This window comes from Helianthus annuus, chromosome 5 (assembly GCF_002127325.2).
Source record: "Helianthus annuus cultivar XRQ/B chromosome 5, HanXRQr2.0-SUNRISE, whole genome shotgun sequence".
Classification (NCBI taxonomy): Eukaryota; Viridiplantae; Streptophyta; class Magnoliopsida; order Asterales; family Asteraceae; genus Helianthus; species Helianthus annuus.
Genome location: NC_035437.2, coordinates 104651760 through 104662414, shown reverse-complemented (window position 1 = coordinate 104662414; position 10655 = coordinate 104651760).

Here is a 10655-nt window from a genome sequence, read left to right as displayed (position 1 = left end):
TAGGGTAGTTTCCCCATTTGTTGTTACAACACTCATTTACAGAAAACCCTAGTGCTTATTCTCTCTCTCTCAACACACGACGGCAACACTCTTGGCAAGCGAAGATCTTGTTCACCAATCGGACCACTCTCTTCCCTTGTTTGATTCTAACCGGTTAGTGTTTTGTTATGCTTACTTGACTGAATGATGTTATGATTCCACGTTTTGTCTTAGCCGGTTAGAGTTGATTGTATGAATTGTTCACATGTTGAGTAATATGATCGGATTGAGTGTATGATTGTTAATCTGTTGCTATGTGATGATCTTGTTAGTGATTAGGGTTCTCATTAGTTGTTATTATCATATGTTGCGCACGGAATCATGATGAAATAATAAGTAATCGGCCGCATGTTCATCGATAGGTTAGTGTTCATGATATGATATGATTAGGGCTATGTGAATTGGTTGTAACAAACCTTGTTTGATCGAAATCTAGTAAGCCTTGAAACTGAAAGTTGTTAATTGATTTCAAAATTGGAAACTGATAAAGAATTGTAACCGGTTGCTTAAATCATGGAAATAACAAAACTAATCGCACAAAGGGGGCCTGATCGCACAAAGCGGTTCCTAGTCGCACAAGCCAGTCCAGTCGCACAAGGTACTAGGTTAGCTTAACTGTTGGGCCGACAGACATGTTGGGTTGGGCTGGTCTGATCGCACAACCCACATGACTCGCACAAGTTGAGCTGTTATGCTGTTGGGCCGGACAAGCCCAAAGGCTAGTCGCACAACCCGGTTCACTCGCACAAGGATTATTGGATCGTACATATAACGTTTGTTTAACCGATTGGGCCTCAAGCCCAATCCTGATCGCACAACCTATACGAAGCGCACAAGTCACTTAGGTCATTTGTTTGGGCCGTGTAAGCCTTTGGACTTTTATGTTGATAATTGGGCCGGGCTTGTTGGACCGCACAACATGCTGTGGATCGCACAAGGTTGTGCCGATCGCACAACATGTTGGGCCGGATGTATTGGGCTGAATCAATTATTTGCACAATGCTGAATGGATTGTATGACTGATTATGTGTTGCCATGATTAACGTGATAGCTTGTGTGAAACATACGTGCTTTACCTGAACCAAACCTGACTTATATGATAATCCTCTTAGGACGTGATTGACTACTTTTAATTCAAGTAACTCTTGGTATAATCTGCCGAGCAAACCGAGGTGAGTTCATTGCATTTTCTCAAGCATGCGTCCCGGTGGTTTGGGACAATTGGTAAACCTTTGGAAGGGAAACTTGGGGTAAACAACTGAAACATAGAAACAATCATTTACCGGATTGCCTGTAAGGCAATGGGGTAATTAGTTGATAGCGCTATTAGGTTTGGCACCCTCACACCGGGCCATAAGGACGGGCGTGAACTAATTACTGGGACAACTTGTAACGCGGATATAAGACCTCCTACAGCTTGTCAAGGTTGTTTGATACCTTGACTTTGACCAATGCCTGTAAGGCATTGGGGTTAGGCATTCCCATCATTGACGCTGCATACGGTACAACCAACGAATTAACAACGATAGCAGAAACAAACAACGAGTTGACTTAACTAATATCTGGTAACTTCACACGTAAGCAACACCTTGAACTCACCAGCGTAGTCTGACACACTTGTTTGCATGCTTGTAGGTCGTTAACTTTGGAACATGGACTTGCTATCTGGGCGTGCTGAAGGGGTCATGGATCGAAGCTGCTGGATTATTTATAATTGATACATTGGTTTTAAGTTTATTTTGAAACGATTACTAAACGACTTATCATTTGCTTCCGCTACATAACTCTTGGAAATTAATATTGTGTTTGACATCTAATCTTGACGATTAATGACATGTTTTATTTAAGTATTTACCATTGGTTCAATGTGATTGGTGGCTCAGACTCTGATGTGTAACACGCCTCGCGGGGTTTCCGCAGGTGGTATTTTGGGGGTGTTACAGTTTGGTATCAGAGCCACTGGTTATAGCGAACTAGGTTTTAAAACGTTTTGTAAAACCAGACTATAACCGAACAACTTCGAAAATCGATCATGACACTCAGCACCAGATTGCAAGGTTCGTTTCTCTCTCACTTTATACAGTACTTGCTTAGCAGTCACACACTCACAACGTATATGAACTGAAACATTAAACACCATAGTGACTTGATAGTGTGACACTACTCTTCGACTCATGTAAACCATAGAACTGTGATATCAGCTGTAGTGTTATTTGAACGGGGGAAACTTCGAGCGCAAGCTAAGAGGCTCTGAGATGAACATGCAAATCGCCTTATTATTATGGGTGCACACTTAATAATAACGCCGGGTGCATGCAAGTCCCAGTGAGGCTTATCGAGCGTGAGAAGGGTTCTGCCTTACTATGTGTGAACTTGGTAGTACGTGAATACCAGTATGATACTTGACTCCTGTTCTGTTTCGATTTCTAAATCGGTTTATTCCCCACTATAGAAACATGAGTGGACGAGGACACGGACGTGGCAACATCAACATGACTCAGGCTGAGTTGACTGACCTAATCAATACCCGCGTGGCTGAGGCCCTAGCAGCCTATCAAGCTGGTACGGAATGTACCAAGTACTCTTTACTCTTATACCACGTACACGTCTTTTCATTCCTGTAATGTGTTTCCTCCCGTTATTTAGGTCAACAAGCGCAACCTCAACCTAACCAGCCTGCGTGTACGTTCAAAATGTTTATGGACTGCAAGCCACAGACCTTCACCGGGACTGAAGGGGCTGTGGGACTCCTAAGATGGTTCGAAAAAGCAGAGTCCGTGTTTGCTATCTGTAACTGTCCCGCTGGGGACAGGGTGAAATATGCTGCGGGTACCTTGGCTGATGGTGCCCTAACATGGTGGAACGCCCAAGCGCAGTTGTTGGGCATTGAGGCAGCGAATGCCACAACTTGGGAAGATTTTAAAGAACTGATCAGGGAGGAGTACTGTCCTCGGGACGAGGTCCAGAAGTTGGAAAACGAATACTACGACTTGAAGATGGTTGGATCTGAAGTCGAAGCGTATGTGAAGCGATCATATGAACTGGCCGACATGTGCCCAAACTTATCCCGGCCTATGTCTCGGAGGATTGAGTTATTCATCAAAGGGTTGCCTCCGCGTGTGAAGAGCTTGGTCACTGCAGCCCACCTCAATGATTTGACACAGATCGTTCGTCTGACTCACAAGATTGTGGATCAAGAGGTGGAAAGCGATTCGTTACCCCCGCGTATTTCGGCCACTAAAGCTGCTACACCCACTGCCACTGCGTCCGCTAATGATAACAAGCGGAAGTGGAGTGATTATGGCAAGGCATCCAGTGCTGGCCAGACTCAGAAAAGGCCAGACAACAGCAACCGCAACATCAGCCAGTCGTCTTCTGTCAATCAAGGCCAGGGAAGTGGTCAAAGTCAGGGCTCGTATGCAGGGAAGAAACCACAGTGTAATAAGTGTGGCTACCATCATTTCGGGCCATGTAGTCGCACATGTCGCAGGTGTGGTAAAGTGGGCCATGAGGCCAAGGATTGTAGGGCTTCACAGCCCAAACACCAGCAGCAACAGAACCAGCAGAATCAGAGACAACAGGGACAACCACCACAGCAGAACCAGGGTTTCAGGAAGGGGTGCTTTCAGTGTGGTGATGAGGGCCACTTTAAGCGGGATTGTCCTCAGTTAAACCAGAACGCCAACGACAACAACCGCCCGAATAACAACAATGCTGGAAACAACAACAACAACGGCAACAACGGGGGTAATGGTGCTCGGGGCAGAGTGTTTCAGCTTGGAGCAGGGGATGCCAGGAATGACGGCAACGTTGTAACTGGTACGTTTCCTGTTAATGATCGTATTGCTTCTGTATTATTTGATTCGGGTGCCGATTGGAGTTACGTGTCCCTAGAGTTTAGTCAACGATTAGGGATAACCCCAACACCTTTAGAGGTTAGACAAATAGTGGAACTAGCAGATGGTAAGACGATAGAAGCCTCAAATGTCCTTTTTGGATGCAAACTAGATCTCGTGGGTCAGGTGTTTGACATTGACCTCCTTCCCGTTACGCTCGGTAGTTTTGACATAGTGGTAGGCATGGATTGGTTGTCCAAGCACCAAGCAGAAATTCTATGTAAGGAGAAGATTGTGCGTATTCCTCTCCCTGATGGAGAGCCACTGTTAGTTCAAGGACATCGTAGTGGGACGATGGTTGGGATTATCACGGCCATGCGTGCACAACAGTATCTACAAAAGGGGTATCCTGCACTGTTAGCGTTAGTTACCAACGCTCAGTCTGAAGAGAGTAAGATCGAGGATCTACCAGTGGTGCGAGAATTCGCTGATGTGTTCCCAGAGGAGCTACCAGGGTTACCTCCTCACCGTCAAGTAGAATTTCAGATTGATCTTGCACCGGGAGCGGCTCCAATTGCTCGAGCTCCTTACCGGTTAGCACCAGGAGAGTTACAAGAACTGTCTAATCAACTGCAGGAGTTGTTGGACAGGGGCTTTATTCGACCTAGTTCGTCGCCTTGGGGAGCCCCAGTTCTGTTCGTGAAGAAGAAAGACGGGTCATTCCGTATGCGTATCGACTATCGAGAACTCAACAAGGTGACCATTAAGAACCGCTATCCGTTACCACGCATCGACGACTTGTTCGACCAGTTGCAAGGGTCAAGCTTCTATTCAAAGATCGACTTAAGGTCGGGTTATCACCAGGTAAGGGTTAGGGAAGAGGATGTTCCCAAGACAGCCTTTCGAACGCGCTACGGACACTATGAGTTTTTGGTCATGCCGTTTGGATTGACCAATGCACCAGCAGTTTTCATGGATCTCATGAACCGCGTATGCAAGCCATATCTCGACGAGTTTGTTATAGTGTTTATTGACGACATCTTAGTCTATTCCAAGAACAAGGAAGATCACGAGCGTCACCTACGTCTCATCTTGGAACTCTTGAGAAGGGAACAGCTGTATGCGAAGTTTTCTAAGTGCGACTTTTGGATTCGGGAAGTGCATTTCCTTGGGCACGTTGTTAACGAGAAAGGGATACATGTGGACCCTGCGAAGGTGGATGCAGTTAAGAATTGGGCGGCACCAAAGACTCCGTCTGAGGTGCGTCAATTTCTTGGTCTCGCTGGATACTATCGAAGGTTTATTAAAGACTTCTCGAAAATCGCGCAACCTCTCACCTCACTGACACAGAAGAACACGGCGTACTCGTGGGGAACGAAGCAGGAAGAGGCCTTCCAGTTGTTAAAGCAGAAACTTTGCAGTGCACCGATCTTGTCATTACCAGAGGGTACCGAAGATTTTGTGGTATATTGTGACGCGTCAATTCAGGGTCTCGGTTGCGTGTTGATGCAACGCGAGAAGGTAATCGCTTATGCTTCTCGTCAGCTGAAGGTGCACGAGAAGAACTACACGACACACGACTTGGAGCTAGGAGCGGTGGTATTTGCGTTGAAGATTTGGAGGCACTATCTGTACGATACCAAATGCACCATCTACACCGACCATAGGAGTCTCCAGCACATCTTCGACCAGAAAGAGTTGAATATGCGACAGCGGCGATGGGTGGAGTTATTGAACGATTATGAATGCGCCATCAAGTATCATCCGGGCAAGGCGAACGTTGTAGCTGACGCCCTCAGCAGGAAGGATAATGCACCTAGGCGTGTACGAGCATTGCAACTCACAATCCAGTCCAACCTTCCTTCCCAGATACGAGACGCTCAGTTAGAAGCGTTAAAACCAGAGAATGTTCGAGCTGAAGCTTTGCGTGGCTCGAGACAACGACTAGAACAAAAGGGAGACGACGCTTACTACGTAACTGGACGCATTTGGGTCCCACTCTTTGGCAACTTACGAGAACTTGTAATGGAGGAGGCACACAAATCACGCTACTCTGTACATCCTGGATCAGATAAGATGTACCATGACTTGAAAACTACCTACTGGTGGCCCAGCATGAAGGCTCATATAGCAACCTACGTCAGCAAATGTTTGACTTGTGCTAAAGTCAAAGCAGAACATCAAAAGCCCTCAGGTCTACTGCAGCAACCAGAGATACCCACATGGAAGTGGGAGCAGATCACTATGGATTTCGTGACAGGACTACCAAGAACTCAGGCTGGGAACGACACTATTTGGGTGATTGTTGATCGCCTCACGAAATCAGCACACTTCCTAGCAATCAAGGAAACAGCCAAGTTTTCTCAGCTGGCAGCAGTGTATCTTAAGGAAGTGGTTTCTAGGCATGGAGTGCCAACTTCTATCATTTCGGACCGTGATCCGCGTTTCACTTCAGAGTTATGGCAGTCAATGCATAAATCGTTTGGTTCCCAACTCAACATGAGTACCGCTTATCACCCACAGACGGATGGTCAAAGCGAGCGCACCATCCAGACACTTGAAGACATGCTTCGGGCATGCGTACTCGACTTTGGAAAAGGATGGGAAAAGCACCTACCGTTGATAGAATTCTCCTACAACAACAGCTACCACTCAAGTATTAAGGCAGCTCCGTTCGAAGCACTGTACGGACGGAAATGTCGTTCACCCCTCTGTTGGCATGAGGTGGGTGATAGCCAGATCACAGGCCCTGAGTTTGTCCTTGAAGCATCGGAAAGCATTGTGCAGATCAGAAACCGTATGGCCGCAGCTCGCGACCGTCAGAAAAGCTACGCTGACAAGCGTAGTAAACTGCTGGAATTCGAAGTTAATGACCGCGTTATGTTAAAGGTTTCACCCTGGAAGGGTGTGGTACGTTTTGGGAAACGCGGCAAACTAAACCCTCGTTATGTAGGACCATTCAAAATTTTAGAACGGATTGGAAAGGTGGCCTACAGGTTGGAATTACCTGCTGAGTTGGGTAATGTCCATGATGTATTTCACGTATCGCAGCAAAAGAAGTGTTTGGTTGATGAAACACTAGTAGTACCATTTCAAGAGCTGAAGATAGACGACAAATTGCAGTTTGTCGAAGAACCTATTGAAATTATGGATCGGGAAGTTAAAGTTCGTAAGCACAGCCGCATACCGATTGTGAGAGTTCGTTGGAACTCAAGACGGGGTCCAGAGTTCACGTGGGAACGCGAGGACCAGATGAAACTTAAGTATCCACATTTGTTCCCCACAGATCAGGCAGAACCTAGCAAACTTAATGTTGATGCAACTAGTGAATTTCGGGACGAAATTCCCATTCAAGTGGGGGATGATGTGACACCCCAAGAAAACTAGTGATCAATATAGCTTACGTTAGTGAGTGCGTACCAAATTTCGGGACGAAATTTCCTTTTAGTTGGGGATACTGTGACAACTCATAATTCGGACCTACCTTGTGTAACGTATGTGAACGTGTTGTGATTATGGGAAGATTTAATGTAACGTGATATTATTTAATGTGATGTGAATGTGTCTTGTGATGTTTGTATACTTATAAATGATCCGATCGCACAACACTACACACAACCACACAAACCGATTGGGCTTTGCATTAGTAATCGGACAAGGGGCAGCCCAAGTGAGGGCCGGCCCACTCCTCTTGTGCGTACAAACACCCATCTCTAGGGTAGTTTCCCCATTTGTTGTTACAACACTCATTTACACAAAACCCTAGTGCTTATTCTCTCTCTCTCAACACACGACGGCAACACTCTTGTCAAGCGAAGATCTTGTTCACCAATCGGACCACTCTCTTCCCTTGTTTGATTCTAACCGGTTAGTGTTTTGTTATGCTTACTTGACTGAATGATGTTATGATTCCACGTTTTGTCTTAGCCGGTTAGAGTTGATTGTATGAATTGTTCACATGTTGAGTAATATGATCGGATTGAGTGTATGATTGTTAATCTGTTGCTATGTGATGATCTTGTTAGTGATTAGGGTTCTCATTAGTTGTTATTATCATATGTTGCGCACGGAATCATGATGAAATAATAAGTAATCGGCCGCATGTTCATCGATAGGTTAGTGTTCATGATATGATATGATTAGGGCTATGTGAATTGGTTGTAACAAACCTTGTTTGATCGAAATCTAGTAAGCCTTGAAACTGAAAGTTGTTAATTGATTTCAAAATTGGAAACTGATAAAGAATTGTAACCGGTTGCTTAAATCATGGAAATAACAAAACTAATCGCACAAAGGGGGCCTGATCGCACAAAGCGGTTCCCAGTCGCACAAGCCAGTCCAGTCGCACAAGGTACTAGGTTAGCTTAACTGTTGGGCCGACAGACATGTTGGGTTGGGCTGGTCTGATCGCACAACCCACATGACTCGCACAAGTTGAGCTGTTATGCTGTTGGGCCGGACAAGCCCAAAGGCTAGTCGCACAACCCGGTTCACTCGCACAAGGATTATTGGATCGTACATATAACGTTTGTTTAACCGATTGGGCCTCAAGCCCAATCCTGATCGCACAACCTATACGAAGCGCACAAGTCACTTAGGTCATTTGTTTGGGCCGTGTAAGCCTTTGGACTTTTATGTTGATAATTGGGCCGGGCTTGTTGGACCGCACAACATGCTGTGGATCGCACAAGGTTGTGCCGATCGCACAACATGTTGGGCCGGATGTATTGGGCTGAATCAATTATTTGCACAATGCTGAATGGATTGTATGACTGATTATGTGTTGCCATGATTAACGTGATAGCTTGTGTGAAACATACGTGCTTTACCTGAACCAAACCTGACTTATATGATAATCCTCTTAGGACGTGATTGACTACTTTTAATTCAAGTAACTCTTGGTATAATCTGCCGAGCAAACCGAGGTGAGTTCATTGCATTTTCTCAAGCATGCGTCCCGGTGGTTTGGGACAATTGGTAAACCTTTGGAAGGGAAACTTGGGGTAAACAACTGAAACATAGAAACAATCATTTACCGGATTGCCTGTAAGGCAATGGGGTAATTAGTTGATAGCGCTATTAGGTTTGGCACCCTCACACCGGGCCGTAAGGACGGGCGTGAACTAATTACTGGGACAACTTGTAACGCGGATATAAGACCTCCTACAGCTTGTCATGGTTGTTTGATACCTTGACTTTGACCAATGCCTGTAAGGCATTGGGGTTAGGCATTCCCATCATTGACGCTGCATACGGTACAACCAACGAATTAACAACGATAGCAGAAACAAACAACGAGTTGACTTAACTAATATCTGGTAACTTCACACGTAAGCAACACCTTGAACTCACCAGCGTAGTCTGACACACTTGTTTGCATTCTTGTAGGTCGTTAACTTTGGAACATGGACTTGCTATCTGGGCGTGCTGAAGGGGTCATGGATCGAAGCTGCTGGATTATTTATAATTGATACATTGGTTTTAAGTTTATTTTGAAACGATTACTAAACGACTTATCATTTGCTTCCGCTACATAACTCTTGGAAATTAATATTGTGTTTGACATCTAATCTTGACGATTAATGACATGTTTTATTTAAGTATTTACCATTGGTTCAATGTGATTGGTGGCTCAGACTCTGATGTGTAACACGCCTCGCGGGGTTTCCGCAGGTGGTATTTTGGGGGTGTTACAGTCATCCTTCCATGGCACACCCTATCAGGGACCAGATAGTTTCCAAGCGTTGTTTGACCGACATGAGTGGTACTACACACCACCTCAACAGACATCACAACAACCGCGACATCCACAGGATCCCTCTGAGGATTCACGCTTTGTGGCAGTTACGCCACCACCTCCGCCACCAGCGCAACCAGTAATGCCTGATCCGCCAAGGCGTAGGAGGACAAATGCTCGTATGTCCACACGAGGAGGAGGGGGTATCCACTTCAGCACCCCTCGACACTCTAGTAGTAGCCACTATCCGCCACTACAAGAAGAAGGACCTTCAAGTCCTATACAGGAGGCGAACTCCGCACCAGCTGCACCAAATTCGCCACCATTTGGGTATGACCAACCCATACCTGCTTACACGGGTCCAACGGCTTACAACCCGTTCGAACCGTCTCAGGCACATTACAACTACAATTATGAGCGCGACCCATATGTGGTGTCGACTAGATATAATGCACGCTACCCTGACGGAGCTCATGGGAACATGGGAGCACCGGACTACTCAGCTCATGGGTATCCAATACCTCCCAGACCTCCAGTTCCGCAACAAGCGCCACAACCACGTTTCTCTCCTCCTGAACAGGAAGAGATACTCCATCGACTAGATCGTGTGGAGAGAGAGTTCGAGGAAGAGAAAAAGAGCCACCGAGGATTTCTCAAAGGCTTGGCGAACCTACTAAAGGGCAAAAAGAAGAAACGTGACCACTAGCCCTTAAACAGTTGTACTAATGTAATTTCTACTTTGAAAGAAGTCCCTACGTGGACATTTATCGTATTTCAGTCCCTACGTGGACTTATCTTTTAGTCCTTACATGGACACTTATCTTATGTTAGTCCCTGCGTGGACTTGTCACTTATTTTAAACCTCTATGGAGGTATGTACTATTTGAAAGACCCATTTAGGGCAATGTGTGATTGTATTTAAGATTATGGAATGTATGTTATGAGTTTTGTTTTAATATGTATGAAATAAATCAAAACCATTCCTTTTAAATTGATCTGCCTAAATAAAAAAATCTTACGAGTGAAACCTAGCCTGGTGTCTT